The 19,897-nt window shown below is 41.1% G+C and overlaps 1 protein-coding gene and 1 long non-coding RNA gene across 4 annotated transcripts in view; one reads left to right on the top strand and one right to left on the bottom strand.

The window, feature by feature from the left end:
• Window positions 1–19,897, bottom strand: part of Gfrl (Glial cell line-derived neurotrophic family receptor-like) — a 122,802-nt gene that overhangs the window by 49,860 nt on the left and 53,045 nt on the right. The gene's annotated exons all lie outside the window — the stretch shown is intronic.
• Window positions 461–3,015, top strand: LOC138913631 (uncharacterized). Its single transcript, XR_011419438.1, has 3 exons — window positions 461–957; window positions 1,162–1,342; window positions 2,486–3,015. It is a non-coding gene; the product is annotated as an uncharacterized lncRNA (long non-coding RNA).

The following is a 19,897-nucleotide window of genomic DNA, read 5'->3' as shown; positions in this document are numbered from 1 at the left end:
ACAGAGTGCGGGGTTAGTTGGTCGTGCCAATTAATATGTCGCCGTGATTTTCGCATGCCCCAACGAAAAGGCTGTCAAATGATGACGTTTATTATGTCATAGAGACGGCGATATTGTGGCATCTCGTGCCACACATAAATGGCCATATGAATGATTAAATCGCGCGCGCTTTTTGTTGCCAAACTTCAGCGTGTTGTTGTGCTTAATAAATTAAATTTTTTACAACACCACACACGGGGTTTTTTGCTCCTCCTGTCGGTGGCTTTAAAAATTTATATGCGAATTTGATGTGCAAATTCAAATTAAATTTTTGCTGGTGTTGTTGCGTGTGCTGGAACAACACACACAAATGTATACATGTGTAATTTTTACTGCATGACTTTGCGACACACACAAAAAGAAGGCGAGCTATATATTTCATGCCAGACGGAAATTCAAAAAGCGAGCAACAAAAAACGACTCCAAAAGGGTTGCCAGCAGGCCAACAAAAACAACAACCACACACGTTGATGATGATGTGTAGGCCTCTATATAGGCAACAAAAAAAGCCGAAAACAAAAAACACAACATACACGCAATTTTGTTGTTGTTCTTGACGTTTCATTTTGAACATTCTGCGTTTTTTGACCTTTTTTTCGTGAGTGTGCGGCACACGGGCTCATTACCCATACAGTCACAGCCACTCACCCCCAAAGCGCACTCAATCATAAATGAATGCACGCACACACGTGCAAAAGCCATGTGAGTGGCATGTGACCGAATGGGTTAACATTCGTACAAAAGGAAGTTGTTACTCTGGCTTCCGGTTTAGCCGAATCGTTATTATTTATAAGCGCTCACGTACACGTCAAGAAAATGGCAATTTATACTCGATGCTCACTGATGAAATGGTATCCTTGAAATTAAATAGCCAACGCTGAGATCCTTACTTTCACTTTGCGAATTTTAAATGGAAAGGTATGATTTAAAACTGTAAATCTTTAAATCTTAATAAATAATTTAAATAGGTTTATAAAACTGAGGGGAAAGGCTTTCAATTTTTATAATTTAAATTATATTTTTATTAAAAAAATATTAAGTTGTCTTTCCAGCTGTAAATATTAAATAATTATAATTTCCAAGCTAACTTATCTTAAATAAATTGTTTTCCCTGCATGCCAGTCAATTTCCACAGGAATCGTTACTGCAACCCCCTCCAAATTTGGCTCCAACTTGGGTCACCGGATTAAAGGTCAGCAGTGGGTTTCGGCGAATCGCTGACTCATCGTCATAAGGGGCCTTCGGTGGAGGATCATTAATCAATTAGGCCAACTCCACTGAGCTGCAAATAATCTGTGACCCGGTGAGTGTGTGTGTTAGCAGTTCTCTAACTTTGCTACAACTTGATCTGGCCAAAAAGCCGGCCAACAGACCATTGAATGTCCTTTGGCCGGCTGCCCAAAATGCAATTGGCTTCATGCAAAATTCAGGAGCTTAATTTGTTTGTCCTTGCCGGCCATTTGTTGGCTTTGCATTTCGGGCATCGCCGGAGTTCGAGCCCGAGTTTCAGTTGGCTGTTTGCAGTTTCAGCTAGCAGTTTGCCGTTTCCAGTTTGCTGCTGACATTTATTAGCTTGTAAACATAATGCGGAAGCTTTTATGAAGCTTACCGAAAGATTTTCCCCGACTTTGCAGTCGCATAATTGTCGCAACATCAACAGCAAAGGCAGCACTGGCATCATCAAATGCAAACTGCCTCAATTATTTATATACAGTTATATTTCAATTTGGCCAATTGACAGAGAGATGGACAGTTTTAATGCTTAAATTGTTTAACTTGCGCAGTGCCATTAATTTATGCATATTTATAATGTGGCCGCTTTTGATTTGGCTGCCCATCGGTGTGTTTATACGTTGCATTTTAATTAAATCATATAAATGTCAATAAATTCAGTCGGCTCTCAAAAGTATGCTTCAATTAACAGCGCGCACGAAAGTGACCGCAGGAATTATAAATTATGCATATTATATCCACAATTGTTGTTACACATCGTTGTTATTTGGTCGCCGTTGTTGTTGGTGTATCTAATTGTGTGTGCCCAAACACACACACCCACACCCCTGTGTTAAAGGGGGTTGAGTAGGTGCACACAAACGAGCAATTACAAATTAGCATATGTCAGATGAACAGAGGCCAATGGACAATGGGTTAAGTCGATAAACGGGACAATTTCAGGCTCTGAGTCTGGTCAATGGGAATAGCTTTCATTATCCTCGCCTGCAAATCGATATCCTCCATTGTATCCTTGCTTCAAAATCATATCCCAAAGGCTCATCCCAGTAGATTAGTAAGCGAAGAATTGTATTATTAGAAAAGTGATAGCAGCGTTTTACGGAATTAAAATAAAATTTGTCCTTAATATATTCATAATAAAATCAAATTAGATTAATCATCGGATGTTTAAAAGAAAATTTATTCATACATAATATAAATCATTCTAAACTAGATCTCCCAAATCCGGGTCTTCAAACAGTCACGTAGTCAAGCCATTTGAATGCCACCGTGAATGAAGATCCTGCATGGAATAGAAATAAATGCACGGCAGCCACCTAGATTATTTTCGGCCTGTCAACAAAATACATGCAAAATGTGAAAATGCCAAGAGAATAACAGGAAAAAGTACAGCAGCAAAAGCAACAGCAGCAGACAACAAAAAATCACGGAAAAATGTTTTTCAATCTACAAAGACACGCGACAGTCGCCCAGGTCGCCCAGGGGAGGCAAAAGAAAAGCCATTGAAAAATGCAAAGCAGCTGCGGTGATTGTGCAGCGCTTACGAGCGACAACAGGAACAACAAATGCAGCGAATGCAGCAAATACGGGCAGCTAAGCCAAGCCAAACGGAAGCGGGCGAACAAGATGTCGACTAAAATCATCGACTGCCACTGCCACGGAAATGGAGCTAGAAACCAGGCGAAATGAGAAGCAATCGCAGAGTGCAGTGGGGCCAGAAAAAAGTCAGGCATCGGGATAGGTGCGGAGAAAATAAAACTGTATATATTTAAAACAAACCAGCTAGTACAATTTAAAAACGGTATTTTTCAAAATACTTATATAACTAATTTATTAATAAATTTAAGAATTAGACTTTCGAAATCTTCTAACAAATCATTTCTTTCAAAGTCTAACTTAAAATGTAGTTTCTTTTTTTTTTTTCTATGATCTTTTTTGTGTTGAATTTTCCAATTAACACATTAGGACAACGTATTGTTCAAAATTATAAGCTAAATATATATCTATAAATTATAAATAACTTTTTCAAAAAAAATTCGGTACTATAATGTTTTTGTTCTCAGTGTGATGGAGTAGCCGGGTGAATCCCAGTCGGTTATTCGCGATTACCCGAGCTGAGCGGCAAACAGCCAGCTGCCGGGCGCTAGTGAAAGTGTTTTCGCAGCCGCGAGGTGGAAAAGGCGTGAAATCCTGGTCTGTCGTCGGTTCGTTAGAGTCCCGGGTGAAAAGCAACAATGGCAATGGCAGCACACCAATGGCAGCCGCACCACCTTTGGAAACAACAAAGTGCCGGCTGCTTAAACGCATTGCGCCCGGCTGTAGTTGCTGCTTTTGTCATTAAACTCCTTGCAATTTGCACAAACACACACGAGGCTGCAGCCAACAGCAACAGCAACGGCAGCACACACACTTTTCGAACACACACCACCACATGCTCGTACGTATCGCCGTCGCTTATATAAACTTGGCGCGCACGAAACACTTCCGCAGGCGAAAAGCTTTCCGCTTCCGGTTCGCTGTTTTGCTGCTGCTGCGATTGCTAATGCACTGGGGGCAAAATGTGTTGGCGAGATTAGAAAATGGCTTTATGACTGCATTGCTTGAATTGGATAATATTTGAAATTATTTAAAAGATATTTAATTCTGTGAAATAAAATTTTCTGTATACATTTTGTAAAAATATTTAGGGCTTGCTATAATTTTAAAAATATTTTAGTAATATGGTACAATATTTTTTTTTGTAATATTACGAAGCAGAATTAATTTAAAGTTGTATTTGTTATTTAAAATGATGTTTGTATAATTAAGATATATTGGTTTTTTTCTAACGAGAAGTTTATTATATTTTTGAGGCATGGAGTTTAAGAAATTTCGAATCCTTTTTATAAAAATGATCTATATCGATTTTCTCACAGTGTTCTGCTGCTTCCCGTTGCAACTTTAAATATTAACAGTTAAGTAGCGTGTGTCGCGAGCATGTGAGCGGGCTGCCTCGATTTTTCTTCCCCTTATCGCCGCTGCCATCGACTGCGTGCAGGTGAACGGCAGGCTACCAGGGGCAGGAGGAGCAGGAGCTACCTCCTCCTTCCTAGGTGCCGCACCCCGAACTCCGTGCCAGGTCCTGCTCCTGTCAAAGTGTCATTTAGATCGTAATGCTTTGATACGGGGCCCGCGCTCGAACACATTACCAGGTGGCCGGGGGAAAGGAGCCAACATCGATATTCGGCTTTGGGCCGCCTGGTGTAAGCGTAAGCCACTTACCGAGCTGATTGCCCGCCATTTGTTGGTGGCTTGTTTCGTTCGACGCTTTTCCAATTCATTTATGAGCAGTTTTCGTAAATGCCAGCCCTAGCGAACTCCGCTGGCAATTAATTGAAATCAATAAAGTCAAGTTATGGCATATTGCGTATAGGGCGCGTGGCCCTTAATGATTCAGCAATTATTTTGAAAACAAAGCATACTTCCATGACACACTTTATTAGCCGCTAATTGTCGGAAAGTTTTTGGATATAAAATATAAAGTGTGTAAATATAAAAATTTGTTACCTACTTTCCGATTAAAATCTATTGCCGTTATTTTGAATAAAAAAAATTCCAGTTCTGTCTTATTATGTTGCTAAACAAATAGTTATTTTTGAAAAGCAAATTTTTCCCCAGTGACTTTAAGATCAGGTTTAATATTTCATACATCATTAGTGTGTCTGTTTATTATTCTGATCATTAGGAATCCTTCTGGCAATTAATTGTAATCAATAAGGTAAATTTTCGACATAATAAATCAGATATGTTTGGTTAATAATACCCGGAAGGGAGCAAAACAGAAATGGGGAAATAATTATTTTCAATTGCATTAGCTGGAAACGCAATTGGGTTATGATTAGGCATTTCTATATATATTAACATTCATAAGATTCACACGAGAAAAAATCACATTTGAGTCGGTTTTAATTTTCTGCTCAACGACTTTCGACCTGTGGGAGCGGTGAAACGGCGTCTAAAGTGACTTTCTAATTAGTTTGGCTTGTCAGGCGAAGGGAGATGTGTTCTTCAGCCCCATTTTCATTTTCACCATCACCACCAGGAAGACGCACTTGACTCAATTTGTTTCTTTTTTTTTGGTGGTGGCGTTGAAAAAAGGGAAGTCAAAGCGAGAAGCCGGGGAGGCTGCAACCACTTCGACGGTATCAAAACTCATATCTGCTTTGGAATTCCGAGAATGTTTTGGAGAACCGCTGACGGGAAGAAGGGGAAGAAGAAGAAGCTGAAGAAACCGACACGAAACTGTATGAAAGCAGAAAAATGTGAGGCCATAAAAATATGTTACAATGCTTGGTTGCGTTATGAAAGAAATTATAAAGGCAACGCTTTCTCAAGAATCCCCGTGTGCTGTGGCTGTGCCTGTGTGAGTTTCAGTATGAGTGTGTGCGTGTGTGGCTGTGGGTGTGGGGGTGGCAGGGCGAAGCCACAATTTCCGCAATTAAATAAAAACGCAAACTTAAGCCGCGGGCAACGGCGATGGAGTGGCGGTGTGGGGTCGAAACGAATGTTGAGTGTCGCTTTGGTTTGCCTGAAATATTTGCATATGCCGTTGGTCCTGCCACGGTGATGAAGTGGCTCACCCACTCGTCCTGCCCCACACACAAACACACGAACGCCAGAGAACACACACAGTCTCGGGCACGCAGCGCGTTAATGTATTTTGATTTCAGGCCCAACAGCAGCTAACATTAGGTTTGCCTTCGTTTTTTTATTGCACTGCTAAAATCAAGGTTCATCTTCTTAAAATATATCGTAAAAAGAACTATTGACCAATTTATTAAACATTTGGCATCAGAGCATTTTTATTAAAATGAAGAGTAAGTAAATATAAAGTTTTTTCGATTGAAGTATTGACATAAACTTAAAATAATTTTAAGAGTATTTAAAATGTTCTTGCTACTTGTAAGGTCTTTAAAATATTTTGCATATTTTTTTACAATTGACTAATTTATTTAAATTTAATTTCCAAATAAAATTGTTTGTTTACATTTTTATTTGACTCTTCCAAAATATATACTAGTAAATCTTTATAATAATTTTGAATAAATTTTAAAACACTCCCCTTTCCATGTCCGAAATTCTTTGCAGTGCCTGTGAGTTCATTTTTAATTTCACAGACATGCGAGTGGCAAACAGACACGCGTGTTAATATTTCCACCATTTGCTCGGCAAATTTGTATGACTTTTCGTTGTGTTCTCTCGTTTGAACTTAACTTTCTGCCGTTTGTTTTGGGGCCCCGAAAAGAAAAGGAAACCAACAAACAGCCGCAATTTTGTTACTTTCGCTTTGGATCTCGTGCAAATCAAATAAAAGTAAAACTTTGCTCATTTGTAGGCCGATGAATTTCCCGGTGCGTGCGCGTATCTGTATCTCATTCACCCCGCTCCTCGCACCCCTGATTATCTGTGTATCTTTGAAGTTTTCGAGTTGTGTAAGAGTTACAAATTACGAGTATTTGCCATAAAAATATCAACACTGCCGACTGGCGGCACAAGAGTGTGTGGCGGGCTGCCTAAAAATATGCTTTTAATTTTATATGCATAACAAATTTATGCAAAGTGCGCGGTCGCGTCGCCAGGTGTCCTGCGTGTCCGTGTGTGTGTGTGGGTGTACATCTGTTGGTGTATTGGTGCCTTGTGCCCGTGTGCGTGTGCTGACAGCCTCATGAAATTGTATAAAGATGCTTACTAGGTCGTTGATATGCCTTCAACTCGACTCGTCTTCGCTTCAGCCCGCCATTATATTAAAATTGCGACTACGTGCGGGTTAAATGTATGCCATCCAGTCAGCCAAACGGACCGACATTCAGACATATAGACAGAGCCCAGGTAGGGTCTATATGAAAAGTGAATTTTGATAGATGACAAGAGTGTGGGCGGGCGTGCCGGTGATGTATGTGATATATGCGCCCTGCCGAGGCTCTATTTCAAAAATGTTGCTCCCTTCAAAAAATGTGATTTATTTTTCCAGCTGTGTCAGTTGATTTTGTAGCACATTAAAGTGTCATTAACGAAATGCCACACGCGAGATGAATATATATATGTGGGCCCGAGAATACCGCATCCTAATTAGATGGGTTCCAGTTTAATAATGAGAAAATCCTCCAGATACGAGGCAGTGCAACAATATAAGTTCTCTTCGTTTGGCGAGGTCCTTTTTCCACACACACACAGGCGCTCAAAGAGTAAGCTCTCAAAAATTGATGTTAAGCTCTGCAGCTTAAAACATGATCCAGCCAGCACACACACAGAGACAGAAAGAAAGGGACTCTTAATAGCTGCGGCCCGGCACAGTCGGAATCGGCTGGATAAATCCCGGCTTTAGCCTGAGCTGTAACTGTGACGGAGGCAGCTTATACATATGTATTTAACCCCAAAAAAGCACTTAATTAGCAGCCTTGACTTTCAGCACAGACACTCTTTCCAGGGGCGGATCCATGGCTTTTTGTGGGTTTGATTAGTACTTATTATTAATCTAAGGGTATTTAATAAATATTAAAACCAACCTATTTAAATACCATTAAATATTTTTTAATTTTTATTCGAAGGTATTAACAAAAATATTTTAAAATATTAGCTTTTTATACACCATTTTTTAATGATACCTAGCTGACTGTGTGTTAACCCTTTAGAAACATTCTAGATCCCCTACTGAGGCCAACACACATAGCTGGCTTTAAAGGACTGCCGCCAAGTCAGCATATTTGAATCTTTGCTTTGCCGGAATTTTGTGCAAATAAACAGACAATTTTAATTTACTTTTTTCTGTTTTACTGTGCTCTGCGCCCTTGGAGTCCTCCGACTGCGAGCATTTTTTCCCATTTCAAGTGAAATCGAGACAGGTCGAGACCGACCAGCAGCCGCGAACAACCTTTGGCATCGCACTGAGGTCGTCGCCGCCCTCAGTCTTGTGCTGAATTTTTAATTTGCCTGGCAAACAGCACGAAAGCAAGAGCAAAGGCTGCTGCTACCTTTCGTTGATTTGATGAAGGTCGCACTCATGGCAGCGGGATATGGCTTCCCATCCCATCAGCATCTGCATCGCCATCTCAAGTTGGTCTGTTTCGGGCAGAAGGTTAAGTGCCGAGAGCTTGTAGCCACTTCTTGGGTTCTGTTTTTTGGTCGAGTGTCCTACAAATTGAAATGTATGTTGGCTGCAGTTGTTCCTCCATCTCGTGTTGCATTTTATTGTGGCAGGCCAGCTGTGACACGCATACATAATTTACATTACACATGTGCGGGTGTTGAATTTAATTACAATTTTAACTGCTGCAAATGCACAATGATGCACGAACGCACTGAGAACAAAAAATATAATAGGCCGTCTTTGTTATGACCTATTATAATATTAATATTTGTTCTAATTGAGAAATTAACTATCTTAATTTAATTAAATATTTGTTTATATTCTAAACAAAAAGTATTTCACAACCAGTAAATGTCATTGTCTTTCCCTTTGTTTTAATATTTTTCCATTTAGTAAGAAACAATTTAATAAATTCTTAATAATTCTTAAAATAAGCTGTAGTGAAAAAAAAGTAAATCTTTGATGAGCTAAAAATGTAAGAACCAGACTTAATGCAGCCATAAAGTAGTGATATTGTTTTATTTTTTCCCTGTGCATACAGTACGCACCGACTATTGATAATGCCGGCCAACGGCACGTATACGCAATAACATTAAATTGGCATTGGCGGGGCTCTAAAAATATGGCCACACTCGAATGCAGCAGCGGCAACTCGAGGCGGAATTGCAGCGGGAAAAGAAGAACTGCTGCTGACCCACTTTGACTTTGGCTTCATAACTAATTCACGCACACACCGGCATACCGAGCACATATACACATACACACACGCTCGCCAAGAGAGACACACACACATGGACAGTACATAAAACATTGTGTTACATGGACCTTCAGGCACCTGAGCGCGATGTGTGCCTCGAATTGGGTCGGAATGGGTCGCAATGGGTTGGAATTGTTCGGTTCGGCTTGGATCGATGGAGGGGAAGGGGGCACGGGGAAGGGGGTTGAGTCGGGGTGTTGCAATATAATTAAGGTGGAATAACTTACGAGTGTTTGTGCCCGAGCTGGTGTGTCTGTGTGCGGAGTGAAGTGTCTGTTGCGTTTAAAATTGATGCGATTTAAGGGTAAGCGTGTTAGCGAGGAAATGCGGTTGCAACAATATTTTAGCCAACACAATGCTTTAGCCCTTTAAGGCTTTAAAGATTTAAGCACTTCATTTACTGCAATTTGAACTTGAGTGGGGCTACAAGGCTTCTTAAGGCTTTAAGATTTATTAACTCTTTATGTATCAGATCTTGTATGGGTCGGATTATTAGATTATTTTATTAAATTCTATAAGTTAAGCTTTTAAAGTACATACAATGTTTTAAAGACAACTGGCAACTTTAATAGAGAAACAGGCGATCACTTTTGCAGCCATAAAAATCGAAAGCAAATAGGTTAAACAGCGGAGTCCCCGAATAAACAAGGCAAGGGATGTTAAATATGAAATTCCCATTTTCCATTGACCAACTCTCATTTTTGTATTTGCTTATGTCAAAGGGGGAAAGGCAATCGAAGAAATAACGGAATAACGAAAATTTTATGCTGATTAAAATCTTATGTCATGGCTAAGCCCAACGACAGGCAGACAACGACAGATAGACAGACAGGCAGGCATGCAGACAGATGGACATGCAGACTGAGATCCTGGGCTCCGGAGGTCCACAGCTCAAGGAGGCACATCCGTCGTCCTCGTTGGCCACTAAAAGAAATTCCCCATTCAAATGCGAATTCGAACAACTTGTGTACATTCGAGCAAACTCAATCTAAAGGCCATATACATAAACTGCAAGATGTTCTCGACGCTCCACACGTTTCACCTACATTTCCGCCCCACCACCGCCACCCAGCATATGTGTATGTCCAAGTAACATTGTTAGGTGGAGTAGGAAAAAAAAGGAAAGCCGCTTACATAGAACGGAAATTTTTATGTCCCTCAACGTCAAACCCATTGCAGTAAGGACTATGTCCTTTTTGCCGGTTGGTTCATCTTTCGTCCTGCGGAATGCACCACAAAAAGTTTTGTTCTCTCAAAAGGTAAATTTATTGGTTTTTCTTTTGAAATTAACTTAGTTTTAAAAGAGTAGCTAGAAAAGAATTGATTTCAAATAGAGTTAGGATACTTTTTCTTTAGAATTATCCCGAAAATAATTATATTTTTCCAGGTGTAGGCTCAGCACTTTCTTAACATCCCGGTCCCGCCGGTTTTGTAGTGTTCTCTCGACCTGCAATGCACTCAATGCGTCTGGCACATTGAGAGCATCGTTTAATGACTAATTTGTCCTGGCAACCTCTGCATGTGTATGTGTGCGTCTGTTTCTGTCCCTGTCCGACAGTCAGTCAGTCAGTCAATCAAGTTTGTTGCATAATAAACTTTTTTAACATTTCGCATTTGTGCTGGCCAATTGGCCCTTTTCATGCGATTGCCCCCGTCCCTTTGGAGTCGAGTGCCAAGCAGAATGAATCGAAGCCAATCGATATTTGTGATTATTTAATAAACTCAATTACGAGGACATGAACCCCCCACTAAGTGCGTGTATTGAACCCCCCTTTTCGGCCCTCTGCAATTGTGGGGTTAATGCACTTTATCCTGTTCCTCGAACCAATCGAATGTCCGTCATAGTTAAAGTTTACTGTCGGGAGGAGAAGAGAAGTGGGTAAAAGTCGGGGCGGAGTGGAGTGGAGCCTTCAACTTTTCCAACTGACATTTTTAATTCGTGGCTAATTTGACATTTAAGGATGCATACAAAGCTTGCTATTGTGTGGGCCAAAAAAGTTTTATGCACTCAGGCTGAAAAACTTTTTAAGCTATGCAAAAAATAAAGAGTGGCAATTAAATGGCTAGTAAACATTTTGCCCCAGGCAGGAATACCATTTAATAGATTTTTTATTTTTTATGCATATTTTAATTTGGCTTTGACAGTTTATTTCTGTAAATTGCGTTACAGAAGTCCTTGCCAAAAGCTGAAAAACCATTCAGTTCACAATCCGAGTAATATTCTATAACCTGGATAAAAACTCAATCGAATTCTATATTTACTTAGTATGCTGCAGCCAATTGTTGTTGCTGCTGTTTACGGCACGTAGCAACGCTCAGCAAACATTTAATACGAGTCAAGTTGGCAGCAAGAAACTGAGACACACACGTACCATAACCCCCTACATGGTTATATCCCCTCTATATGTATATCCCCTAGTCTGCAGTCTGTCTGTCTGGCCACACAATAAAATGCGAAACAAAACCTCAATTCAAAGTGAATATAAATTGTTTTACAGCTGACGTTTGCTTTGAATTTCAAATTGCTCCCACACCGTCAGCATGGCAAAATGTTAACCCCCCGGCGACCCCGTGGGAGCTTTGGGACCACTCAGCTGCATCGATGGCTGGCGAAAGGTCATTGTGTTAATTGGAGCGTAAGTGATGATGATGTCCTCCACTATCTCTCTATTGCCAAACCCTCGGGTGAAGTCCTGCTGCTCATTGAGCCATTAAATATCGCTTGGCAATTAGACTTGGCCATTTTTAGTAGGGACTATGAATAGGCAATGGGCCACAAGCCGCAATCCGATGCAGTCGAAGAAATGTGGTTTTATTATTAACAATATATTAAGCTTAGAAGGTTACCTTGTAACGTTTATTAGTTATTTGTTTTTCGTTTTATAAAAAGTGATAGTTTCAACAGCTTTATCCAGAACGTTAATAAAAAAACGGTATTTATAATTTTACTCACAAAATTTTAGTCACAAAATTATAAAAATATTAATAAACTAAAATAATTTTTGGTAAAGTCAAATTGTAAGCTAAATAATTTTTAAAATTCACAAAATTAATAATTGTAAAATTGTCAGACTCGTTATGTTTAAGTTTTACCTAACTAATCGTAAGTAATTACCGTTTTTATTATATCTAAAAATATTATTCATTATATAATATTTCCGTAAACATTTCACTTATGTATTAACCCTTTTAGCTAGTACCTCATTTATTTGATTTAAATTAGGTACTTGTTAGCAATATTATATTTAAGTGCACCCCGTGACCACTTACCCGATCGTCCGATGGCCAGATCCGTCTCCAAGGCCGTTGTGGCCGAGGAGAGCGACTTGTCGGTGGGCAGCGCGGCGGGCGGCATGGGCAGCGGACCCACCGTGGAGGTGGTGGTGAGGTCACAGCACTCACGCTCGGGGAACTCGCTGCCCTGCGCCAGGTGCAGTGCCCCGCCGAAGAGCACCACCCACAGGCTGAGGCAGCAGGAGAGGATTTTCAGGTTTTTTATGCGAAAGCGGGTCATGTTGCGGCCGTGTCCTCCTCTTCCGCCACTTCAAATGTTGGATAAAGTTGATTTTTTCTATTCGTGGCTTAATTTGCGTTTATTTTCATATTTCATAGTTCACACACATGTTTTGCTTGAAATTTGTTTGTTTTACTTATGCGACTGTATCACTTTTGTTTACCTTCAAATAAACATCAGATATTAAAGCTGAACATTTGGTAAACTCCCTTCGCTGAATGCCAAAATGTTGACTTTAAAACAATTCTGTGCTGGCTTTGTAAGAGCCGGGAAACTGGGCAATGGAAAACTCTCGAATTGAGTGCCACAGAAAGTCGAGGGGGAAATAGAGGAGCTGAGGACGGGGACATCACGTCGACAGTCAAACTATGAACAGCATTTACAATTACTTTCGACAAAAATGTATATAGACAACAATAGACATAATGCAGCAATAACGACAGCAACAACAAAGGCAGTGGAAGAAATGGTGATAGAGGCAGGGGCGGCCGAGGAGGAGGGGCTAGACGGTAGTTCCGCCCCCTGCAAACACTGAATAACATAAAAACTTTTTCATTTACAATTTGCTCAGTGGGTCTATGGCCATGTAGCGAAAACGAAGAAGACAAGCGGGTAACAAGAAAATGTTGAAAAGTTTTTTGGTAAATGCGAAAAGTTGTGGCTACCTCTTGTTGTTGTTGTTATTCCTTCTGCGGTTTTTCGCCCTGTACCGTTCCGCTATCTAAATCCAGCGTTTCGGTGGCGTATGCGCAATATGCAGTTTGCACACCAAGGAAAACTGTTAAGTCCCAAGCGGGAAAATTAATTCACTTTGCCACTCTAGCAGCGCCTTTATCGGGCAAATCGCGCAGCTCAAATGTTTGCCGAATCAATAAAAATATAATTTGCTGCGATTTGGCTCAAAGGAAATGCAAACACTCGAGTGCTAATGCAGCAGGCTAAGGATAAGGATAAGGATAAGGAATATGGAGTAAGGAGTAAGGGAAATGTGGAGGGGCAAACACTCCTCCTGTGCACAATCATGTAAACAAATCCCGGCGACAGACGACGGACGGCAGACAGGCAAATGCAACACGCATCTTTTGCAGCAGGAAAAGCGACTCGGGAAAATTATTATCAGACAAGATAAAAACACAAACAGCACGGTGAAAAAATAGGGAAAATTTACAATCTGCATTCAGAACCAGTAAATAAATTAACCAGATTATGTAAGAATTTTTATTTTTTTATTAAATAAATAAATATATCTTCTATCCTATTTTTTAACTATACCATTTTTAAAGTGTCCTTAAAGCTGTAAAACTTGGAATATTTTTAACTTTAATCGAATGCTTTCAAGGGCTGTATCTCTAGATCTTGCTGAGTAATCCAAGAAGCATTTTAAAGTGCAGAATTATAGACCCACTACCTTTTTTTCCCGTGAAAGAGACACGTCGCAGTGCAGTCAATCACGTGGGCGTCGAGTGGGTGGGTGGTTGTAAGGAGGTTGAAGGACGAAGGCCGAGGCGACGAAAGTTGCCAGTCAACGGAGCGAATGCAGGCAAACTCAGACGACAAACGGCATGGGGAAATTTTGAATGGAAAGGGCAAGAGGCAAGTGGAAGGGGGGAGAGGTGTCCCCACCCAGAAGGAAAGGCGCCAAGGCGTTTTCCGCATTTCCCTTGTTGTTTCTGCTTGAAATGATTTTTTCCAGCCAGCCATTCTAGCCAGCCCGCAGTTTTTTCTCCCCACTCTCTCGTTTTTTCTCACTGTGCAAACGCGGCCGCCGTTTGAGATGTGTTTTCAGGGCTGTCGTTTGCTTTTGAGCCAAAGTGTTGCCATAACGAGCGTAAAATGGCGGCAAAAAGACGACGACGACGGGCAAAGACAACATGCAACGCGCTGCTGCAATCTAAAAACAAACAGTCGCCCCTTTGTGAATGTGAGGGTTTGCAAGGGTTTCTGACTCTGTGTGTGTGTGGAAAAATAACGAAGCGAAAATTGAAACTAAAATAATGCCATGTTTACCTCGCAAATTGTTACGTGTGAGCAGAACGGCACAGGAGCAGCAGCCTCCGCCTCAAAGTTTATTTATTTAAAGTTTCAACTTTTTGCATAAGTTATCGTTGAGGCCAAAAGGCGGTGCGGCCAGCTGGCACAGCTGTGCCCTGCAATTGGGCTGGTAATGTGTAATAAATAAAGCAAATTAAAGCGCACGGCCACTGACTCTCCTTCGACCGCAGGACCATGGCCAGGATCCACATTTAGAAGCCGGGATCCTGGAGCGGAACCGAAAGTCCGGTCTCAGCTCGCCAGCTGTGCAAATATGTGTGTCAATGGCCCCCGACTTTGAGAGTCAGCTTAACATTTAAAATATCCCCTGCCCTTTAACCCCTCTATAGTCTTCACTATCCCCACATAGACTTCGATGTGTGTGGGCTGACCAAACAAGCCAATAAATGTACCACAAATTTGTATGTCAAGCTCTCCGAGTCACTGCATCGACACACTTGGCCAGTCGTCGGCCTGGAAAATAGAGAGTACAGAATGCCACATGCCTTTCACATGCCAATGCCGAAAATTCGATTTAAATTGGAATTCTTTAGTTCTTAAGTCCGGCCGTTGCAGGCAAAAGGGGTTGACACAACACTTGCTGAAGAATCCCAAGAATGCAGGCCGACTCAAGTGCATTAAATAGAACGATAGAATATCTAATTAGCCGCCTGCCAGTGTCAGGATCTCATAAAAGTTGCTCCTCCACCGCCGGCTGAGGAGGCTGAGTGGCATTCAACGAAATTGCCGAGAAACTTTCGCGGCCCTGATATAATTATGTGCAACATAACAACTTGATATACCATCCTCCATCGCCCTCCCCTCCTCAAGGATCCGTTGAGCGGTGGAGCTCCTTCTTATGCGGTTGCACCTTGACGTCAGAAAACCAGACGCAGTGTCGAGTGACAGTTGTTGTCCTCCGGAACGTCTTCTATGCATGACAAATGCAATTGGAGCCGCCAAGTGCTCGGCTTTCAAAGTTAATTGTGATCCAGCGTAATTAAGTCCCCTGAAGTCAAGGGGAAATCATGGATTTTTTAATACACTAAATACAATAGTAGTTGAAAATAATCATATCATCCTTTTATAAAAATAATAATTCAGAGATTCAGCATTTAGAAAACCTAATAAATAAACCATTCCCATAAAATACTTATCAAATTTGATTTAAAAATAAAAATGTATATTTTTTTTAAACTTTAAAAGATAATTATTAAATGTTAAGTCATTGTCCTAAAAAGCCTGCTTCCTTTAAATTCAGTAATAAAAAACACATGTTTTTAAGAGTCTTTAAAATGAATTTTTTACGAGAGAAGAAAACTCTTTCATAGGAAAAGTTTTATACAGTTTTTGGTCAACTGTCTGCTTAACTCGCCCATTCATAATTACAGGCTAGAGCGAAGCTCTAATGAAATTTTAATGGGGCGAAAGTTGCGATAGTCGGCGGGTAAACAATCCGATCCGTAATGAGTGCGCAAATGTTTGCCGCTTCAAATGCAAAACTTGTTTTCCACATTTCAGTCAGCGGCGGCTTGTTTGGAAATCAGCCACGAATCCAGTGAACTTATTCGGCCTGTCTGTCCTTCAGCCTGTCACGGGGTCGTAACACGGTCTCATGTATTATGCAGGGCGATTTTTATTGTTTGTGAAAGTTTAAATGGGCCTGGAGGTCGCGTCTGCGGAGGCTGTCAAGTGCCCTGCCATCGAGAACCTGTCCGACCTGTCCTGCTCCTGATTTCCCAGCCAGCTCTCGTCTCACCTTAATTCAATGAGCAATGAGCAGCACACATGATAATTACGAACTCTGGTTTTAGAGTAGCTAAGTAGAGTAGCCTAGTTTCCCCCCTTTGGCTTTAAACTTTGTCCTTTCGAAACTAATCCCTCCTTCAAAGTTCAGCCATAAAATGGCAGACCGTAATACACAGGTGAATCGATTGATTCCACCTGGCAGACTGATGGTGGCACTTGAAAATTCGTGTCTGGCTTCTATTTATATTTACTGTATACTGTATACTGTATGGTTTGTTGCCATTTTATGACTTTAATTTATGAGTATTGATTTCAGGAGCCAACCCCTTAGCCTCGATGAATGTACGTGTAACTGTCTGAGAATCGCAGCAGATGTCATCGGAGGAACACGAATATTTCTAGGCGGGCGGAACGGGTTAGAAAATGAATCAAACATTTAAATTATACGTGGTGAATGTGGGAGTGGAGTGGTTCCGTTCCCCTAATTGCCCGCAGTTGAAGTGACGCACAGAGTGGTGAATAGTCCTTTGCCCTTTTCGATTTTACAGTTTACAAATATCGATTGATTGCCCCCCTTAATGGGCCAATTAAAACGATTACACAAATCGTTTGGGCCAGCGCAAGTGCATGGAAGTGGGCCAAAATACAAATTCCACTCGCATCATTAATAAATGTCGCTGCGAAGGCTACGAAAAGTCGGGCAGTGTACGACGCAGGTTAAAGGCATAATCCAATCGACCAGTGTGCACTCACACACACGGTTCATGGCTGAGACCATCAGACCCTCAGACTCGGGGGACCTGGGCATGGACCTGGCATTAGGATAATGGATGATTACGGGGAAACGTGTGGCATGGTCTTCTCCGATGTGGCCTGGTCTTGGGCTTGGGTCTGGTACAGGGATAGGGATCGGGATCTGGATGGCATGGTGCCATTTACATGCAGCAGCAACGTTAGTCAAAGTCATGTCCCGCACTAAGGTTTCACACAATATGCACATACCATGCATGGGGAAGGTGGACCTCAGGAATCTTTGGATACCTGGAGGATATCTAAGCTTCAATTCAATATTATTCAATATCCAAACGGGTTTGCAAATGAATAAATGAAAGGTGATTCAAACTTTTTAGGAAATTTGTAAAATCTTGGAGAAGATTTCAAAGATTGAAAACAGTTTTTAATAATAATAATAAAATAATATTTCACTGAACACCTGATTTCGCATTTAAGTTATTTTAAGTAATTAAGAAACGGAACATAAATCTAAATTTAATTGTAGTTCACTTTTTTTGGATATACCTTCTGTTTTCGATACCTTTGATCCAATTTAAAGCAATATCTGCTACTATTTTCTAACTGCAAAAATTCTGTCTTAGAAATACCTTCATTTTTTTGTATACCGGTTTGGAGAACTGTCAAAATATTTTCCAAAAAACCGAATACTGGTTCACTCTGAAGCACAATAGTATGCGAATGTGTGTGTGTGTGTATGATGGGCCCCTGCATAAAGTCAATTTCGTGTACAATTTTATTTGCATACAAGAAGGAGACCAGGAGGGCAGCTAGACAAGCCAGAGACACACTTAGACACACATTTGGCTCGTCCTCGTCTTATTGCATGTCTTGCAATTTATTTGTCTGCCCATCCAGGACCGCCCCCTCCTTCGACCCCCACCCATGGCTTAGCCCCCTGGAAGCCCACATCATGGAAGTGGAAGAAAAATAGCTGCAAAAGTCATTGAATGAATTTTATGCATTGACATTCGTCCCCATTCCGTCGGCCATTCCCCACCGCCGCCATTCCCCTTTTGCCCACATGCATTGCCAAATATTGCACGAAGAAGTGCGAGGGAGATGGCGAATGGAGGGCAAGAAAGAGAGCGGGCTAGGGGAGCGAAAGAGAGGGCGAGAAGCCGTCAGGGTTTGCTGCGACAACGACATGTCAAACTGACCCAGTTATGCATTGTTTCCATAGTTTGCTCTTGTGCTCGTTTTTTGCGGTATGTTTGCCCGAAAATTTGGTCAATAATTTTAAACTCGCTGCCAAGGGTGTTGCGGGGTGGTAATCCGCCCTGTCCCAAGCCCCCACCCCCGCTCAAAAACCACGCCCCCTGTCAGGCCCCATCACATCATTCATATTCGCCGCTATTGTTGTTTGTCATTGTCGTGTTGCCATTTAATGTTTGCACTTGCATTGATTTTGTCGCATTCATTTGTGCATTCACTCGTGTTTGCATTTAAATTTGTTTAGCAGCGGCAAATCACAAAAAAAATTTAGTCACAGCTGCGGTCAACATAATAGAATTACTAATAGCTAAATAAATGCAGTTCTAAAAATAATTACAAAAAATAAAACAGGACACATTTTTATTATATTGCTATTAAATTAATATAAATCTTTTCAAACCTTAATAGCATTTGAATAAATACTGGCCTCACCCATTAACAACAGAAAATTGTATTTATGTATTATGAAAAAGGAAATGTAGCTTTAAATTTAATTACAACTAGAACCTTCAAAACAAAACAAAATAACAGTCACATAAAAGAATATTAAATCAATTCGGAAATATTTAATTCAAGAGCCGTTTGTTGGACACCAACTGTAAATAGCTATGTGTTTGTTTTGGCACCTCGTTTCAAGTTAAATTAATTTGCATAGCTTATGGATTCAAATTAAATAATCAGCGAGTTAGAAACCGAAATCCTTCGACCACTGTCATGGCCGGAATATATATTTACGTGTATATATCGCAGGACTTGTGGGGTCGTAAAGCAAACGTCATTTCAGCACAATCACACCCCTGGCGGGGAGTTAACAATGCAAACTGTGCATAGATAGGACCTCTGTCTTGGCCGAGGTGCTTAGCCTTTGACAGATTAATTGGGTCAACAAACTGCAGCAGGAGTTTACCTCCAAATCACTTGAGTCGACAGTCTATAATTTAAACATGAGTGCAGCCCACACTCGCACACACACAATGCACTTGAAGTGAACGAGAGGCAATTAGTGCTGGACGGCCCTCGTGCCCACAGACAGGGCTCTTAAAAATATTAAAAACCAAAATACCAACAAGCCACGTCTGGCCAAAGTGACCGCATCAAAGCGCACCCCGGTGCGTATGAGCAATATTTCTGTGCGGAGGAGGGAGCAGGCAGCACGAGCAGCACTTTATGCCAAATATAGTTCTTTTTTTGTGGGTTGGCATGTTTCGCCGCAGTGTTTTCCTTGCCCGCATGAAACGGAGCTGCTTGGCTGTTAGTTTTTTGGTCCTGCTCCAGGATCTGCTCCTGGATCTGCTGCATATGGCAGTAGTAGCAGTAGCAGCAGCAGTAGCTGTAGACACGTATGGACGGGCATGCATACATACATCTGCCATAAAGTAATTCAGTGTTGTTCCAATAAAGTGCTTCATAAATATTTATTGGATTATCGAACGTATCGAAC

This window comes from Drosophila takahashii, chromosome 3R (assembly GCF_030179915.1).
Source record: "Drosophila takahashii strain IR98-3 E-12201 chromosome 3R, DtakHiC1v2, whole genome shotgun sequence".
NCBI lineage: Eukaryota > Metazoa > Arthropoda > Insecta > Diptera > Drosophilidae > Drosophila > Drosophila takahashii.
Note: the sequence above shows the minus strand (reverse complement) of the source record. Positions and strands in the feature narration are given on the sequence as shown.